We start from the raw sequence: 20,000 nt of genomic DNA, 5'->3' as shown, positions 1-20,000 counted from the left end.
CGATACCGCAAGAACGGCCAACGACACATCAGGTGATCGATTATTGCTACGACTTTTGCTTAATCGTTTCCACTCCTTAGAGAAAGAAACCCCCGGGGACCGTCTCGGTCGCAAGCTGCTCCGGTCCCTAAACAACCTGCGACAAATGATAGGAAATGCCGACATCAATACGTGTTCAGTTTGGTTTATCGCTCATTGGTCTGTTTGACCATCGATCCCTGATTAAACTCTCAGTAATCCAGTCGGGAGAGTAAGGCATGCCCATCGATATCTCATCGACAGGCGATACCGCTTGAACGGCCAACGACACATCAGAGGATCGTATCTTGCTACAACTTTTGCTTAATCGTTTCTTCTCCTTGGAGAAAGAAACCCCCGGGGACCGTCTCGGCCGCAAGCTGCTCCGGTCCCTAAACAACCTGCGGCATCAAATGATAGGAAAAGCCGACATCAATACGTGTTCAGTTTGGTTTATCGCTCATTGGTCTTGTTTGACCATCGATCCCTGATTAATACTCTCAATTAGAAGGTCGGTAGAGTAAGGCATGCCCATCGATATCTCATCGACAGGCGATACCGCATGAACGGCCAACGACACATCAGAGGATCGTATCTTGCTACAACTCTTGCTTAATAGTTTCCACTCCTTGGAGAAAGAAACCCCCGGGGACCGTCTCGGCCGCAAGTTGCTCCGGTCCCTAAACAACCTGCGGCATCAAATGATAGGAAAAGCCGACATCAATACGTGTTCAGTTTGGTTTATCGCTCATAGGTCTGTTTGACCATCGATCCTAGAATTCAACTTTCGAGTAAGGCATGCCCGTCGATATCTCATCGATAGGCGATACCGGTAGAACGGCCAACGACACACATCTAGGATCGCATTTACTCTTCCTTGGATGGATAACCAATACCCTAGGACCGTTTCATCGCGAGCTGCTCCGGTCCTCAAACAACTCGCGAACCACCGATAGGATGATATTAGGAATGGCCGACTTTCATCCTTTAACTCTCAGTTCTGCTTACCAAAACATAGGTACTTGGACCTTAAAGACCACTATATGTTCCCCGATCGGGGGCAATCGGAACGTCTATCCATCATCAACATCGTTTCACTCATTCCGAACCACCAAATTGGACAGACAGTACCATATTCACCAACCGATTGCTTCAACTTCGCAAACTGTATGGTAAGTTCTACTAATTTCACATCTTACCATCGACTAATAGTGCATAAATCCACTTGGAAATCACTTTTCCTTGGTCCTCGGACCTTCTACGACAACGTCCAACAAATATCCGAAGTCGTTTCCCAACTTAGACCAAGCATTTCGTATCTTTACTTCTAATCGATTTTTTCTCGCATAATTGACGATCAAAATCTAAAAACCACATTTTGAGCCAGAAGCAGTCGTCCGATCGTCCTGGGGGTAGTCTCAATCGATTTAGAAGGGTCCAATTCATAAAGATACATACTCAGTCAAAATCATGCTTCTGGCTCACCTACCCCCTATATAGTAAACGAAAGCGTACAGGCGTGGAAAACGTGCCATTTTTCTCCATCACGGACTTTTTTTTTCTCGTTGCACCGACTCTAGTAAAAAAGTGAAATTTTTTACTAGTTACCAACTTTTGCAAATTATCATCGGATATCACTTTTTATGGTCTATAGTAAGTTCTTATCACGTTTTAGTAGTTTTTGAAAAAAAAATTTTTTTGAACTTTTCAAAATTTTTCAAAACAAAGTTTTTGTAGGCGGTTTTGTGTATGGAGGGTTACTAGTCTCGGGGTCACTGTTTGACCAAAAAACCACTATATATCATTCGAAAGGTAATTTCAAGGGCTACAAAAAATTGTTCTACGACACCCCCTTCCGACGTCTAGTATTCGAGTTATTGGCCAAAAACCATTACTTGAGCGATTTTTCGTTCAGGGTACCCGACTCTAGTAAAAAAGTGAAATTTTTCTCGATTGACCAAGTGTTGCAAATGACCATCGGATTTCACTTTTTATGGTCTATAGTGAGTTCTGATCACGATTTGGTACTTTTTGAAAAAATTTTTTTGACGCACTTTTCAAAATTTTGCAAAACCAAAACTTTTTAGGCGGTTTTGTGTATGGAGGGTTACTAGTCTCGGGGTCACTTTTTGACCAAAAAACCACTATATATCATTCGAAAGGTAATTTCAAGGGCTACAAAAAATTGTTCTACGGCACCCCCCTCCGACGTCTAGTATTCGAGTTATTGGCCAAAAACCGCAACTATAGCGGTTTTTCGTACAGGGTACCCGACTCTAGTAAAATGATGCGATTTTTACTAGTCTAGGAACTTTTTGGTCAAAAAATCAAGTATATGTCATTCGATAGATAATTTCAAGGGCTACCAAAAATTGTTCTACGGCACCCCCCTCCGACGCCTAGTATTCGAGTTATTAGCCAAAAACCGCAACTATAGCGGTTTTTCGTCCAGGGTACCCGACTCTAGTAAAATGATGCGATTTTTACTAGTCTAGGGAAATTTTTGGCCAAAAATCAAGTATATGTCATTCGATAGATAATTTCAAGGGCTACCAAAAATTGTTCCACGACACCCCCCTGCGACGTCTAGTATTCGAGTTATTAGCCAAAAACCGCAATTATAGCGGTTTTTCGTCCAGGGTACCCGACTCTAGTAAAATGATGCGATTTTTACTAGTCTAGGGAACTTTTTGGCCAAAAAATCAAGTATATGTCAATCGATAGATAATTTCAAGGGCTACCAAAAATTGTTCCACGACACCCCCCTGCGACGTCTAGTATTCGAGTTATTAGCCAAAAACCGCAATTATAGCGGTTTTTCGTCCAGGGTACCCGACTCTAGTAAAATGATGCGATTTTTACTAGTCTAGGAACTTTTTGGTCAAAAAATCAAGTATATGTCATTCGATAGATAATTTCAAGGGCTACCAAAAATTGTTCCACGACACCCCCCTGCGACGTCTAGTATTCGAGTTATGGGCCAAAAACCATTCATACTTGAGCATTTTGCTCATTTTGCCTGTACGGGTACCGGGGACTAGTAAAATCAGGCCAATTTTACTAGAGTAGGGGTCCTTTTTGGTCAAAAAAACAACTTTTGCTCGTTCGATAGGGAATCGATAGGGCAACAAAAAATCGTTCTACGACCCCCCCTTCCGATGTCTAGTATTCGAGTTATGGGCCAAAAACAGTTTATAGTTAATTTTCACTCGATTTTTCACCAAGTATCGCACATTACTCCGGTTCTATGCATTGGATCGTCAATCTTTAAGATTTTATGGGTAGTTCCAACTGTTTGCTACATTTCATCCATACATCACGAACCGATTCAATGTCTGTGGTAGAAGTTATTAGAGGAATAAAAAAATTTACCCTTGGCTTTGGACCGTACAAGTTTACCCATTTTTGGCCCATATTTGCCCCATAGCTCCGCCGGTATCCAAGATATGGCCACACTTTCTTCTGGCCATGGGTAGATGGCACTTGTGGCTAGATTTCTTCCATGCACCACTAATCGCTACCATGTCTGTGGCCGGAGCTATTCACGAAAGCGCCTCGCGCACTTGGTCGGATTTTTGGTCCAACTTCACCATTTTTGGCCCATATTTGCCCCATAGCTCCGCCGGTATCCAAGATATGGCCACACTTTCTTCTGGCCATGGGTAGATGGCACTTGTGGCTAGATTTCTTCCATGCACCACTAATCGCTACCATGTCTGTGGCCGGAGCTATTCACGAAAGCGCCTCGCGCACTTGGTCGGATTTTTGGTCCAACTTGCACCATTTTTGGCCCGTATTTGCACCATAGCTCCGCCGGTATCCAAGATATGGCCACACTTTCTTCTGGCCATGGGTAGATGGCACTTGTGGCTAGATTTCTTCCATGCACCACTAATCGCTACCATGTCTGTGGCCGGAGCTATTCGACGAACAACCATCGCATTTACCTAGGTACTTTTTCGGATTTTTGGTCCAACTTGCACCATTTTTGGCCCATATTTGCCCCATAGCTCCGCCGGTATCCAAGATATGGCCACACTTTCTTCTGGCCATGGGTAGATGGCACTTGTGGCTAGATTTCTTCCATGCACCACTAATCGCTACCATGTCTGTGGCCGGAGCTATTCACGAAAGCGCCTCGCGCACTTGGTCGGATTTTTGGTCCAACTTCACCATTTTTGGCCCATATTTGCCCCATAGCTCCGCCGGTATCCAAGATATGGCCACACTTTCTTCTGGCCATGGGTAGATGGCACTTGTGGCTAGATTTCTTCCATGCACCACTAATCGCTACCATGTCTGTGGCCGGAGCTATTCGACGAACAACCATCGCATTTACCTAGGTACTTTTTCGGATTTTTGGTCCAACTTGCACCATTTTTGGCCCATATTTGCCCCATAGCTCCGCCGGTATCCAAGATATGGCCACACTTTCTTCTGGCCATGGGTAGATGGCACTTGTGGCTAGATTTCTTCCATGCACCACTAATCGCTACCATGTCTGTGGCCGGAGCTATTCGACGAACAACCATCGCATTTACCTAGGTACTTTTTCGGATTTTTGGTCCAACTTGCACCATTTTTGGCCCATATTTGCCCCATAGCTCCGCCGGTATCCAAGATATGGCCACACTTTCTTCTGGCCATGGGTAGATGGCACTTGTGGCTAGATTTCTTCCATGCACCACTAATCGCTACCATGTCTGTGGCCGGAGCTATTCACGAAAGCGCCTCGCGCACTTGGTCGGATTTTTGGTCCAACTTCACCATTTTTGGCCCATATTTGCCCCATAGCTCCGCCGGTATCCAAGATAGCGCCACACTTTCTTCTGGCCATGGGTAGATGGCACTTGTGGCTAGATTTCTTCCATGCATCACTAATCGCTACCATGTCTGTGGCCGGAGCTATTCGACGAACAACCATCGCATTTACCTAGGTACTTTTTCGGATTTTTGGTCCAACTTGCACCATTTTTGGCCCATATTTGCCCCATAGCTCCGCCGGTATCCAAGATATGGCCACACTTTCTTCTGGCCATGGGTAGATGGCACTTGTGGCTAGATTTCTTCCATGCACCACTAATCGCTACCATGTCTGTGGCCGGAGCTATTCACGAAAGCGCCTCGCGCACTTGGTCGGATTTTTGGTCCAACTTCACCATTTTTGGCCCATATTTGCCCCATAGCTCCGCCGGTATCCAAGATATGGCCACACTTTCTTCTGGCCATGGGTAGATGGCACTTGTGGCTAGATTTCTTCCATGCACCACTAATCGCTACCATGTCTGTGGCCGGAGCTATTCGACGAACAACCATCGCATTTACCTAGGTACTTTTTCGGATTTTTGGTCCAACTTGCACCATTTTTGGCCCATATTTGCCCCATAGCTCCGCCGGTATCCAAGATATGGCCACACTTTCTTCTGGCCATGGGTAGATGGCACTTGTGGCTAGATTTCTTCCATGCACCACTAATCGCTACCATGTCTGTGGCCGGAGCTATTCGACGAACAACCATCGCATTTACCTAGGTACTTTTTCGGATTTTTGGTCCAACTTGCACCATTTTTGGCCCATATTTGCCCCATAGCTCCGCCGGTATCCAAGATATGGCCACACTTTCTTCTGGCCATGGGTAGATGGCACTTGTGGCTAGATTTCTTCCATGCACCACTAATCGCTACCATGTCTGTGGCCGGAGCTATTCACGAAAGCGCCTCGCGCACTTGGTCGGATTTTTGGTCCAACTTCACCATTTTTGGCCCATATTTGCCCCATAGCTCCGCCGGTATCCAAGATAGCGCCACACTTTCTTCTGGCCATGGGTAGATGGCACTTGTGGCTAGATTTCTTCCATGCACCACTAATCGCTACCATGTCTGTGGCCGGAGCTATTCGACGAACAACCATCGCATTTACCTAGGTACTTTTTCGGATTTTTGGTCCAACTTGCACCATTTTTGGCCCATATTTGCCCCATAGCTCCGCCGGTATCCAAGATATGGCCACACTTTCTTCTGGCCATGGGTAGATGGCACTTGTGGCTAGATTTCTTCCATGCACCACTAATCGCTACCATGTCTGTGGCCGGAGCTATTCGACGAACAACCATCGCATTTACCTAGGTACTTTTTCGGATTTTTGGTCCAACTTGCACCATTTTTGGCCCATATTTGCCCCATAGCTCCGCCGGTATCCAAGATATGGCCACACTTTCTTCTGGCCATGGGTAGATGGCACTTGTGGCTAGATTTCTTCCATGCACCACTAATCGCTACCATGTCTGTGGCCGGAGCTATTCACGAAAGCGCCTCGCGCACTTGGTCGGATTTTTGGTCCAACTTCACCATTTTTGGCCCATATTTGCCCCATAGCTCCGCCGGTATCCAAGATATGGCCACACTTTCTTCTGGCCATGGGTAGATGGCACTTGTGGCTAGATTTCTTCCATGCACCACTAATCGCTACCATGTCTGTGGCCGGAGCTATTCACGAAAGCGTCTCGCGCACTTGGTCGGATTTTTGGTCCAACTTGCACCATTTTTGGCCCATATTTGCCCCATAGCGTCGCCGGTATCCAAGATATGGCCACACTTTCTTCTGGCCATGGGTAGATGGCACTTGTGGCTAGATTTCTTCCATGCACCACTAATCGCTACCATGTCTGTGGCCGGAGCTATTCACGAAAGCGCCTCGCGCACTTGGTCGGATTTTTGGTCCAACTTGCACCATTTTTGGCCCATATTTGCCCCATAGCTCCGCCGGTATCCAAGATATGGCCACACTTTCTTCTGGCCATGGGTAGATGGCACTTGTGGCTAGATTTCTTCCATGCACCACTAATCGCTACCATGTCTGTGGCCGGAGCTATTCGACGAACAACCATCGCATTTACCTAGGTACTTTTTCGGATTTTTGGTCCAACTTGCACCATTTTTGGCCCATATTTGCCCCATAGCTCCGCCGGTATCCAAGATATGGCCACACTTTCTTCTAGCCATGGGTAGATGGCACTTGTGGCTAGATTTCTTCCATGCACCACTAATCGCTACCATGTCTGTGGCCGGAGCTATTCGACGAACAACCATCGCATTTACCTAGGTACTTTTTCGGATTTTTGGTCCAACTTGCACCATTTTTGGCCCATATTTGCCCCATAGCTCCGCCGGTATCCAAGATATGGCCACACTTTCTTCTGGCCATGGGTAGATGGCACTTGTGGCTAGATTTCTTCCATGCACCACTAATCGCTACCATGTCTGTGGCCGGAGCTATTCACGAAAGCGCCTCGCGCACTTGGTCGGATTTTTGGTCCAACTTCACCATTTTTGGCCCATATTTGCCCCATAGCTCCGCCGGTATCCAAGATATGGCCACACTTTCTTCTGGCCATGGGTAGATGGCACTTGTGGCTAGATTTCTTCCATGCACCACTAATCGCTACCATGTCTGTGGCCGGAGCTATTCGACGAACAACCATCGCATTTACCTAGGTACTTTTTCGGATTTTTGGTCCAACTTGCACCATTTTTGGCCCATATTTGCCCCATAGCTCCGCCGGTATCCAAGATATGGCCACACTTTCTTCTGGCCATGGGTAGATGGCACTTGTGGCTAGATTTCTTCCATGCACCACTAATCGCTACCATGTCTGTGGCCGGAGCTATTCACGAAAGCGCCTCGCGCACTTGGTCGGATTTTTGGTCCAACTTCACCATTTTTGGCCCATATTTGCCCCATAGCTCCGCCGGTATCCAAGATATGGCCACACTTTCTTCTGGCCATGGGTAGATGGCACTTGTGGCTAGATTTCTTCCATGCACCACTAATCGCTACCATGTCTGTGGCCGGAGCTATTCACGAAAGCGTCTCGCGCACTTGGTCGGATTTTTGGTCCAACTTGCACCATTTTTGGCCCATATTTGCCCCATAGCTTCGCCGGTATCCAAGATATGGCCACACTTTCTTCTGGCCATGGGTAGATGGCACTTGTGGCTAGATTTCTTCCATGCACCACTAATCGCTACCATGTCTGTGGCCGGAGCTATTCGACGAACAACCATCGCATTTACCTAGGTACTTTTTCGGATTTTTGGTCCAACTTGCACCATTTTTGGCCCATATTTGCCCCATAGCTCCGCCGGTATCCAAGATATGGCCACACTTTCTTCTGGCCATGGGTAGATGGCACTTGTGGCTAGATTTCTTCCATGCACCACTAATCGCTACCATGTCTGTGGCCGGAGCTATTCGACGAACAACCATCGCATTTACCTAGGTACTTTTTCGGATTTTTGGTCCAACTTGCACCATTTTTGGCCCATATTTGCCCCATAGCTCCGCCGGTATCCAAGATATGGCCACACTTTCTTCTAGCCATGGGTAGATGGCACTTGTGGCTAGATTTCTTCCATGCACCACTAATCGCTACCATGTCTGTGGCCGGAGCTATTCGACGAACAACCATCGCATTTACCTAGGTACTTTTTCGGATTTTTGGTCCAACTTGCACCATTTTTGGCCCATATTTGCCCCATAGCTCCGCCGGTATCCAAGATATGGCCACACTTTCTTCTGGCCATGGGTAGATGGCACTTGTGGCTAGATTTCTTCCATGCACCACTAATAGCTACCATGTCTGTGGCCGGAGCTATTCGACGAACAACCATCGCATTCACCTTCTCGTTGCACTTCTTCGGGAATTTGGTGCAACCAAGTTTTCACTATAACTTGGTCATTTTCCGTCCATCGGACATGCGGTTTTGGGTGTCGATACTTGACACCGCACGCTACAATATGTTCCTCCACGACCATGTGGTCCGATGCTTCCAACAGGAGCTATTCGAGGATTACCGATTTTTCACCATTAAAAATGCTCAATTTTGCACCAACTTTTGCCTATAACTCAGGCTGTATCGATCGGATCTTCAATCTTGAAAAAGTTTTGGATAGGTGGCATCAAATGCTACATTTCGTTCTTCCACGTCAACTTTGTCCGATGTCTAGCAAAAAAGTTATTCGCGAACCAAGTCCAGAACCCATGCAATGGCTGCCCACATTGCATACATCACGGCGGTTAACTCTCGTTACTCTATACCGAGGACTTGGTACATTTTCAGGCATTCGTTGCTACTTCTCGGTTCATGATATTCGTTTACGGTCTTCACTAGGGCATTTGGTAATGGGCTTCCCACTTTCTACTGATCGATCCATACTCACTTGCGTGCACCTAGCCTAGGAAGGTTTCCTATGGCTTCCCATCTTTCTACTGATCGATCCATACTCACTTGCGTGCACCTAGCCTAGGAAGGTTTCCTATGGCTTCCCATCTTTCTACTGATCGATCCATACTCACTTGCGTGCACCTAGCCTAGGAAGGTTTCCTATGGCTTCCCATCTTTCTACTGATCGATCCATACTCACTTGCGTGCACCTAGCCTAGGAAGGTTTCCTATGGCTTCCCATCTTTCTACTGATCGATCCATACTCACTTGCGTGCACCTAGCCTAGGAAGGTTTCCTATGGCTTCCCATCTTTCTACTGATCGATCCATACTCACTTGCGTGCACCTAGCCTAGGAAGGTTTCCTTGGGCTTCCCATCTTTCTACTGATCGATCCATACTCACTTGCGTGCACCTAGCCTAGGAAGGTTTCCTTTGGCTTCCCATCTTTCTACTGATCGATCCATACTCACTTGCGTGCACCTAGCCTAGGTAGGTTTCCTATGGCTTCCCATCTTTCTACTGATCGATCCATACTCACTTGCGTGCACCTAGCCTAGGAAGGTTTCCTATGGCTTCCCATCTTTCTACTGATCGATCCATACTCACTTGCGTGCACCTAGCCTAGGAAGGTTTCCTTTGGCTTCCCATCTTTCTACTGATCGATCCATACTCACTTGCGTGCACCTAGCCTAGGAAGGTTTCCTATGGCTTCCCATCTTTCTACTGATCGATCCATACTCACTTGCGTGCACCTAGCCTAGGAAGGTTTCCTTTGGCTTCCCATCTTTCTACTGATCGATCCATACTCACTTGCGTGCACCTAGCCTAGGAAGGTTTCCTATGGCTTCCCATCTTTCTACTGATCGATCCATACTCACTTGCGTGCACCTAGCCTAGGAAGGTTTCCTATGGCTTCCCATCTTTCTACTGATCGATCCATACTCACTTGCGTGCACCTAGCCTAGGAAGGTTTCCTATGGCTTCCCATCTTTCTACTGATCGATCCATACTCACTTGCGTGCACCTAGCCTAGGAAGGTTTCCTATGGCTTCCCATCTTTCTACTGATCGATCCATACTCACTTGCGTGCACCTAGCCTAGGAAGGTTTCCTATGGCTTCCCATCTTTCTACTGATCGATCCATACTCACTTGCGTGCACCTAGCCTAGGAAGGTTTCCTATGGCTTCCCATCTTTCTACTGATCGATCCATACTCACTTGCGTGCACCTAGCCTAGGAAGGTTTCCTATGGCTTCCCATCTTTCTACTGATCGATCCATACTCACTTGCGTGCACCTAGCCTAGGAAGGTTTCCTATGGCTTCCCATCTTTCTACTGATCGATCCATACTCACTTGCGTGCACCTAGCCTAGGAAGGTTTCCTATGGCTTCCCATCTTTCTACTGATCGATCCATACTCACTTGCGTGCACCTAGCCTAGGAAGGTTTCCTATGGCTTCCCATCTTTCTACTGATCGATCCATACTCACTTGCGTGCACCTAGCCTAGGAAGGTTTCCTATGGCTTCCCATCTTTCTACTGATCGATCCATACTCACGTGCGTGCACCTAGCCTAGGAAGGTTTCCTATGGCTTCCCATCTTTCTACTGATCGATCCATACTCACTTGCGTGCACCTAGCCTAGGAAGGTTTCCTATGGCTTCCCATCTTTCTACTGATCGATCCATACTCACTTGCGTGCACCTAGCCTAGGAAGGTTTCCTATGGCTTCCCATCTTTCTACTGATCGATCCATACTCACTTGCGTGCACCTAGCCTAGGAAGGTTTCCTATGGCTTCCCATCTTTCTACTGATCGATCCATACTCACTTGCGTGCACCTAGCCTAGGAAGGTTTCCTATGGCTTCCCATCTTTCTACTGATCGATCCATACTCACTTGCGTGCACCTAGCCTAGGAAGGTTTCCCTTTGGTACCGACTTCCATCTACGCACTCGATATAACCTAGGTACTTGGTACCGATGATGGTTAACACTCAAGCATTTCTTGCATCCTGCGTGCAAGGTACCAATTTTCACTTCTTAGGTACGTTTATGGGCCCGCATTAATCCAATATCGCTCCGATGGCCTTTCGCATTATTTCATCCGATAGCCCTTGCCAAAAGCTACCAAAAGTTCCTCCACGGCCATGTGCTCCGACGCTTAGTTTAGGAAATATTCGAAAAAATTCAAAATAGGAAGCATTTTCTTATTGGAAAATCACCTTAAATCGATGGCCATTTTTTGGGCAAAAACTTTAACGTCTTCCCGACTTTGCGGGAATTGCGAATTTTAGGCACCCAGAGAAAATCTTTTACTTTAAGGGGGCGGCCGCGAAGTTGCCCAAAGTCTCGGACACAAAAATTCTCAAGTTCCCCACTCTAGTAAAGCGCCCTATGAGTATCTCCTGGCCCGCGAGCTCTGCGAGCGGGCCAGCTTCGGCGATTTTTGCCTTTTCGCCTAGGCGGTTCTTCTACGAAATTGGCCCACAGCTTTTGGTCAGAAAGCTAGCATTTGTTGCAACAGTTAGGTACTTGGTACCACATTTTGGTATCCATTTGGGCATTTGTGGCAACTACTCGGTACTTTGGCCCACATTTCGCTCTACTCGGGCCTCTATGGTGGTACTTGTCGGTACTTTTGGCCAACTTAGGCCAATTGGGTGCAACTTGTGGGTACTCTGTGGGTACTTTAGGGCGTATTGTGTCTTTCGGGTGAACCTTCGCGATACTTCATGGGTACTGATGGCCAACTTAGGAACATTCAGTGCAACCTTTGGGCCTAAGGAAATTTGTCCAACTCTTTGGACTTAGAAAATTTTCTGGACTTAGAAAATTTTTTGGACTTGTAAAAATTTTCAAATGTTCAATTTGGCCCACATTTCGCTCTACTCGGGCCTCTTTGGTGCTTCTTGTCGGTACTTTTGGCCAACTTAGGCCAATTGGGTGCTTTTTGTGGGTACTCTATCGGTACTTTTGGCCATGTTAGGCCCATTCGGTGCTATTTGTGGGTACTCTATCGGTACTTTTGGCCAACTTAGGCCCATGGGGTGCTCTTTGTGGGTACTCTATCGGTACTTTTGGCCAACTTAGGCCAACTGGGTGCTATTTGTGGGTACTCTATCGGTACTTTTGGCCAACTTAGGCCAATCGGGTGCTATTTGTGGGTACTCTATCGGTACTTTTGGCCAACTTAGGCCAACTGGGTGCTATTTGTGGGTGCTTTATCGGTACTTTTGGCCAACTTAGGCCAACTCAGTGCTACTTGTGGGTACTCTATCGGTACTTTTGGCCAACTTAGGCCAACGCGGTGCTATTTGTGGGTACTCTATCGGTACTTTTGGCCATGTTAGGCCCATTGGGTGCTATTTGTGGGTACTCTATCGGTACTTTTGGCCATGTTAGGCCCACTCGGTGCTATTTGTGGGTACTCTATCGGTACTTTTGGCCAACTTAGGCCCATTCGGTGCTCTTTGTGGGTGCTCTTTCGGTACTTTTGGCCAACTTAGGCCAATTGGGTGCTATTTGTGGGTGCTCTATCGGTACTTTTGGCCAACATAGGCCAATTGGGTGCTCTTTATGGGTGCTCTATCGGTACTTTTGGCTAACTTAGGCCAATTGGGTGCTATTTGTGGGTGCTCTATCGGTACTTTTGGCCAACATAGGCCAATTGGGTGCTCTTTGTGGGTGCTCTATCGGTACTTTTGGCCAACTTAGGCCAAGTGGGTGCTCTTTGTGGGTGCTCTATCGGTACTTTTGGCCAACTTAGGCCAATTGGGTGCTCTTTGTGGGTGCTCTATCGGTACTTTGGGACATATTATGTCCTTCGGGTGAACCTTCTCGATACCTCATGGGTACTTGTGGCCAACTTAGGAAAATTCAGTGCAACCTATGGGCCTTTGGAAATTGTTTCAACACTTTGGACTTAGAAAATTTTCTGGACTTAGAAAATTTTTTGGACTTAGAAAAATTTTCAACTTCTGTATCTTCTTCATCATGTTCCATTTTGTGGGACTTAGAAAATTTTCTGGACTTAGAAAATTTTTTGGACTTAGGAAATTTTTCAACACTTGTAAAATTTTTGTTCCTTCTTTGAAGAAGAATACTTTCCACTATTAGCTTCTTTCTCTTTTTCTTCTTAGTTGTCTTCTTATTTTCGGTCCGAGAGCGCCGACACTTGTAAAATAATCTAAGTCCGAAGACTTTTGGAATGAACCAAAAGTCAACGAACACAACACACCAAGCCTATCAACATCAAGTGGCAACCCGAAGGAAGCGCAGCGGCCAGCCCATGTACAACGCGAAGTTGTAGCATGCAACCAACCAACCGCTAACCTCCAACGGCACTCAATGTATTCGTTACACATGGGCGCACCTGCACCACACTGTCGTGACCATCCAACGAGCCGTCGGTTCGGTCGTGTGTTACAAGCACCCCATCACATAGGCATAGAGTCACCACACAGTGTTCTTCAACACTCTCGTCACATGGTGCAAGTCACGGTACGCACCACCAATGTGCACTGGTTGGCCAATTCCAGCACACACGGGGCGCGCACGCGCAAGCACTAACCACCAAGCATGGGTCGCCTGAGAGGATCGATGCGAACGCATCTCTACAACTTGAAGCTCCCAGCCTGTAGTCCCGTCGTTTGCGGGCGGTCGTAGGTGTCGAAACTAGTGATATCCACAGTCGGCAAGCTCGTCCACCGGTGTTCCCAACATGTATGGTACTAACACGTGCAGCGCGAACCCGCCCTTTGCGGCCTAGTAGTAAGCGGGGATGAGACGCCAGTGTGCCAATGGACAGCACGGACGGTTCTCGGAGGGTTGTTAGGCCCGCTAGCTTACGACCACCTAATGGGTATAAGAAGCGCTATCAGCTCGGATTGGATACGACCTTAGAGGCGTTCAGGCATAATCCAGCGGACGTAGCGTCATACCATAGTCCGTTCGAACTAGTATTGAGCCAGTGGTCCGTACCTGTGGTTCCTCTCGTACTGCACAGGAATTCCGTTAAGATAGCGACAAACAATGCACACCAGTAGGGTAAAACTAACCTGTCTCACGACGGTCTAAACCCAGCTCACGTTCCCTTGAAAGGGTGAACAATCCTACGCTTGGTAAATTTTGCTTTACAATGATAGGAAGAGCCGACATCGAAGGATCAAAAAGCCACGTCGCTATGAACGCTTGGCGGCCACAAGCCAGTTATCCCTGTAGTTATCCCTGTGTGTGCGTAGCTGTCAAGCCAGCAGTTTAGACGTGCTTTGTGTCGCTCCGTATTTTTTGCAAAAATATTGTGCAAAAGTGCTTATAAATAGCGGAACAATAGTCGAAAAGGGCGAATTGAGTGTCATTCTTAGCGAATATTGAAAAAGGAAATCGTTTTACTTCAATTTACTGCGCTAAAACTCAGTTTAAAGTGTCCCCATACACTTTGTATGGGGAACTTCAGTGGCGAATAAATATCGAAATACCGTGTTAGAACATTGGAAAAGTGGTAAAACACATGCTAGGGAGCATAAACTATCGTTTTCCAGCGACGTAAAGTGCTTTTAAAAAGAGATAAACAGTAAAAACTCGACGTGAAAGTGCGTGCAACAGCGTGGTACGGTGGCGTCAGGTGTGTCGTCGCGTGTGTTTGTGTCATCAACAACACCACGAAGCGTTTTCGAGCAGTGAGGACAACAACCCAACGTAAAAGCTCCCTTTTTATGACGACAGCGCCACCCGTGGCGGGTTCCGCAACTTCCAGCGAAGACAGCAACCACCTTCTCTTCGACGTCTGCAGCGCCACCAGTGACCGGTAGCGGTAGCGCTTAGCCGGGACACCAGCGTTACGAAGCGTTACGGTGCTATAAAACTCGATGCGAATTGCATACCTTTCCGGCGCTTAGCGGTCAGAGAGTGAGAACGCGCAGCCGGAGACCGGGAACGCTTAGCAGGAGACCGGGAACGGTTCTTTGGCTCCGAATCCTTCCCCGGGAACGCCAAAACGAGAGACTTCAACGCGTCAGCAGGCGACGAACCCGTTTTTTGGTGTTTTTTTGGTGTTTTCTTGAATCTCTTGCGGAATTTATTAAAAATTCTTATTCTTGCGGTTTTCTCTTGCGAAATTGTTTTTAATAAAGGAAAAAGTGGGAGTTTTTTATTCTTGCGATCCGCGGACGGGAAATCTGCCAAAGGGGCTCTAGCGACGGACGGTCGTTACCTTGGCAGATGTTGAAGGGAATATTCCCTTGTTCCGTCTGAACGATTCGTGCAGGCGGTTTTTTGTGAAAGGAGCGGAGAATGGAGGGGCGGGTGCTTCGTTCCGGGGTGCGGTCGTCGTCCACGCCTCGGAAGCGGTCCGATACCCCTTCCCCTTTACCGGAGACACCACGGCCGGCCGGACCAACGGTGGCGGTTCCGTCCGAGGCTGATAATTCCGAGGAGGAGGACGATGCGGAATTTTCCGACGCCTCTCTTCTCGAGCAGACGGTGGTGCCGCCAGTGGTAGCGGCAGGGGAGATGTCTTCAACCGTGGCTCCCCACGACGATGGCGAAGCGTCGGTGCTGGCTTTCCAGCACAAGATGCTGGAGAACTTCGCCAAACAGATCGAGTCGCTGACGGAAGAGCTGCGACTTAGCCGGGAACGTGAAGTGGCCCTGAAGTGTACGCTGGAAGCGCTTCAAGAGGGCATGCGTTCCTTGACGGCGCTTCATTCCTCGGCACAGCCTGTTGGTCAGGGCAGTGCCAGGACAAAACGCAGCCGGCAGCAGCGCAACCGTGCGAAGAAAGCTTCGCAACTGCAGCAGCAGCAGCAGCAGCAGCAGCAGCAGCAGCGGCAGCAGCAGCAGCAGCGGCAGCAGCAACAACAACAGCGGCAGCAGCAGCAGCAGCAGCAGCAGCAGCAGCGCAGCCAGCCACAGCCGCAGCGACGGACGGTCGCAGTGTCGGCTAATGGCCAGCAGCAGCAGCAGCAGCAGCAACCGCAACGTCAGCAGCAGCGGCAACAGCAGCAGATGTCCTGGGCTACGGTCGTGAGCGGTCGGAAGAGCCGATCGCAACGTTCGACTCAGCAGCAGCAGCAACCGCAGCAGGTGGGCCAGCCGTACCGGCCACCTCAGATGCGCCAGCAGCAGCAGCAGAGTCAGCAGCAACAACATCAGCAGCATCGTGCCCAGTCTAAGGGGCGTCCTCCGCGTCCTGACCGCATTGCGGTGGTCCCAGGTTCGGACAAAACCTGGACAGAGATGTACGTGAAGCTGCGTACATCTCAGGAGCTGCAGGACGTCAGGGCAGACATCGGCATGGGGCGCCGGACCGTGCAAGGTCATCTGCTTGTACCGTTGCGGAAGAACGTCGATAGCGCGGAGCTGGCTCGCCGGATCCAGCTAGCGCTAGGTGAGGATGGCGAGGCACGAGTGGTGACGGAGATGGGTGAGCTTCTCATCACCAACGTCGACTCTCTGGCCAAAGAGAGTGACGTGAAGCTTGCCATTGAGGAGAAGCTGGGGTCAGCGGCTGGCATCACTCACGTCGAGCTTTGGGAGCTCCGTGATGGCACAAAGCGAGCGCGTGTTCGACTCCCACTGGCCAAGGCACGGAGTCTCAATGGTCAGAAGTTGACACTCTGCCAATGTGTCAGCGGCATCCGCGAAGTGCCGAAGAAGCCGCTCGACCGTCAGCGCTGCTTCCGTTGCCTGCTGATGGGGCACCTGGCGCGGGACTGCCGTTCTTCAACTGACCGGACGGGTCAGTGTTTGCAGTGTGGCGAGGTAGGCCACCGCGTTAGTCAGTGCACGTCGGCAGCTAAGTGCATTGTCTGTCAGGGGCCCCATCGAGTGGGCCACTCATCGTGCCGACAAGGTCAACAGTGTCGGGTGTAGTGAGGGTGATGCAGGTCAACCTGGGTGGTGGACGCACTGCCCAGGATCTGGCCCTGCAAACAGCCCGCACGAAGCGGGTCGACGTGCTGCTGCTGTCAGAGGTGTATCGACCTCCAGAGGGCAGCGGTAACTGGACGGTGGATTCGTCGGGGAGAGCAGCTGTGGTGGCAACCGGCCACCTTCCAATCCAGCGGGTCTGGCGCTGTGCCATGCCCGGGTTGGCTGCTGCGCAGATTGGAGGGGTGGTCTTCATCAGCTGTTACGCCCCTCCACGTCTCAACGCCGGCGAGTTCGAGCAACTTCTGGAGGCGGTGGAGTTGGAGGCCCAACCCCACCCTCGCATCGTCCTGGCAGGCGATTTCAACGCCTGGAATGAGGAGTGGGGTAGCCAACGTACCACCCGGCGCGGTGAAGAGCTGCTGGACACAATCCGGCAGCTTGGGCTTGTGATCCTGAACCAAGGATCGGTCCCGACGTTCGTGGGCAACGGAGTCGCCACTCCCAGTGTCGTGGATGTGTCTTTCGCGAGCGCATCCATTGCTCGTCCAGACACTTGGGAGGTGGCAGCGAACACCACTTCGTGCCACTATACGGCGTCGGACCACCGGTACATTTTCTTCACCGTGGGGCCTCCAACTCTCGACCAGCAGCGACGACAACAGCAGCAGCACCAGCAGCAGCAGCACCAGCAGCAGCAGCACCTGCAGCAGCAGCATCGTCACCTGAACGGGAGGCAGCAGCGACAACAGCAGCAGCATCGTCAGCGGGGACAGGGGTCCTCTTCGTCATCCACCACGTTTCGGCACGCTGGCCGGAGATGGAAGACGACGCAGTTTTCGGTGGAGGCATTCGCAGCCGCACTCCAGACGGCCGGTTTTCCGGAACGAGCCGTCAGCCAGGAGGGGATGGTCGACGCCATGCTAGATGCATGCGACGACACGATGGAGCGCGTCACCATGTCGCATCGTGACCCCCATCGAGACCTCTTCTGGTGGACTCCGGAGATCTTGCGTCTTCGGGAGGAGTGTGCGGCCGTGCACGAGCGGATGCTTCATACCACCGACCTGCAGGAGCGCAGCATCGTGGCTGCACATCATCGGTCGGCGAGGAGAGCCGTCGAGAAGGCTGTCCGGGCCAGCAAGCGAGCGCAGCTCGATGAGCTGATTCAACAGGCGGAAACCAACGAGTTTGGGGCCGGTTATCGGGTGGTCATGTCTCGTCTTCGTGGCTGCTTCGTGCCACCTGAGACTGACCGTGTCGTGTTGGAGCGGATAGCCAACGATCTGTTCCCGACACATCCGCCTGTTGACTGGCCGGACGCTGAATCATCGAGCGTCGACACCGAGGAGCGGAGTTCTTCGTTGACCCCTGTCACCGTGGGCGAGCTGTTGTCCATCGTGGGATCGATGGCGAACAGGAAAGCGCCTGGACTGGACGGTATCCCCAACGCGGCGGTTAAGACGGCCATTAGGAAGTACCCGGAGGTTTTCGTCCGTTTGTACCAGGACTGCCTGGACCGGGGTGCGTTTCCAGCGCCCTGGAAGAGGCAACGACTGGTACTGTTGCCAAAGCCTGGCAAGCCTCCCGGGGAAAGCTCCTCCTACCGGCCGCTGTGTATGCTCGACGCACTCGGCAAGGTGTTGGAGCGCCTAATTCTTAACCGCCTCAACGAGTTCCTGGAGGAACCAGATGCGGAACGGCTGTCGGACGGGCAGTACGGTTTCCGGCGAGGCAGATCCACCATCAGTGCGATCCAGCGCGTTGTCGAAGCGGGCAGGACGGCCATGTCCTTTCGCCGCACCAACGCCCGAGACAAGCGCTGCCTGATGGTGGTGGCACTTGATATCCGCAACGCCTTTAACTCTGCGCCCTGGCAAGCCATCGCCAACGCGTTGAGGGACAAGGGGGTACCGTCATCGCTGCAGCAGATACTGAGGAGCTATTTCGAGGACCGGCGGCTGGTTATCGACACCAGCGAGGGCCCTGTCGAGCGTAACATCAGTGCGGGCGTTCCACAGGGTTCCATTTTGGGACCCACGCTTTGGAACGTGCTGTACGACGGGGTCCTGGGTGTCCAGTTGCCTGAGGGGGCCGAGGTTATTGGCTACGCTGATGACCTTGTCGTCTTGGTCCCCGCAACGACACCCCAAGCCGCTTCCTCGACTGCTGAACGAGCCATCGCGGTAATCATGGACTGGCTGGACCGGAACCGTCTCTCGTTGGCGCCAGAGAAGACGGAAATGACGCTCATCTCCACCCTGAAGCGTCATCCGGTCGTGAGCATCAACATCGGAGGTGTGGTCGTGCAATCCCAGCGCTTCATCCGTTATCTTGGAGTTTGGTTGCACGACCACCTGTCATGGTTGCCGCACGTTCAGCAGGCTGCAGCGAAGGCCATGAAGGTCGCGGAAGCCGTCACGCGCCTCATGCCGAACCACAGTGGACCGAAGTCGTCGCGTGCCCGACTGCTGGCGGCCGTAGCGGACTCCATCCTGCGCTACGGGGCCCCAGTATGGTCGGAGGGGCTGCAGCTGCGCCAATGCCGTAGATTGGTGCAGCGCGTGCAGAGGACAACGGCCATTCGTGTTTGTCGGGCTTTCCGGACGGTGAGGGGTGAGACGGCCGTGCTGCTGGCCGGTCTCATTCCAATATGCCTGCAGATAGAGGAGGACAGCAGGGTCCATCAACGGCTGAACGATCCAGCCAACGAGATCCCCAGGTCTGGCGTTCGTGAGCTGGAGCGTGACCAGACGTATGAGCAGTGGCAGCAGCGGTGGGACGCGGATGCTGCCAGCGAAGACGCCAGTCGGTACACTCGGTGGACGCATCGAGTGCTACCCGACGTGAGGGCATGGCAGTCACGGAAGCATGGAGACGTGACGTT

Source organism: Anopheles funestus, assembly GCF_943734845.2.
Source record: "Anopheles funestus chromosome X unlocalized genomic scaffold, idAnoFuneDA-416_04 X_unloc_69, whole genome shotgun sequence".
NCBI lineage: Eukaryota > Metazoa > Arthropoda > Insecta > Diptera > Culicidae > Anopheles > Anopheles funestus.
This window is presented reverse-complemented; position numbering follows the sequence as displayed.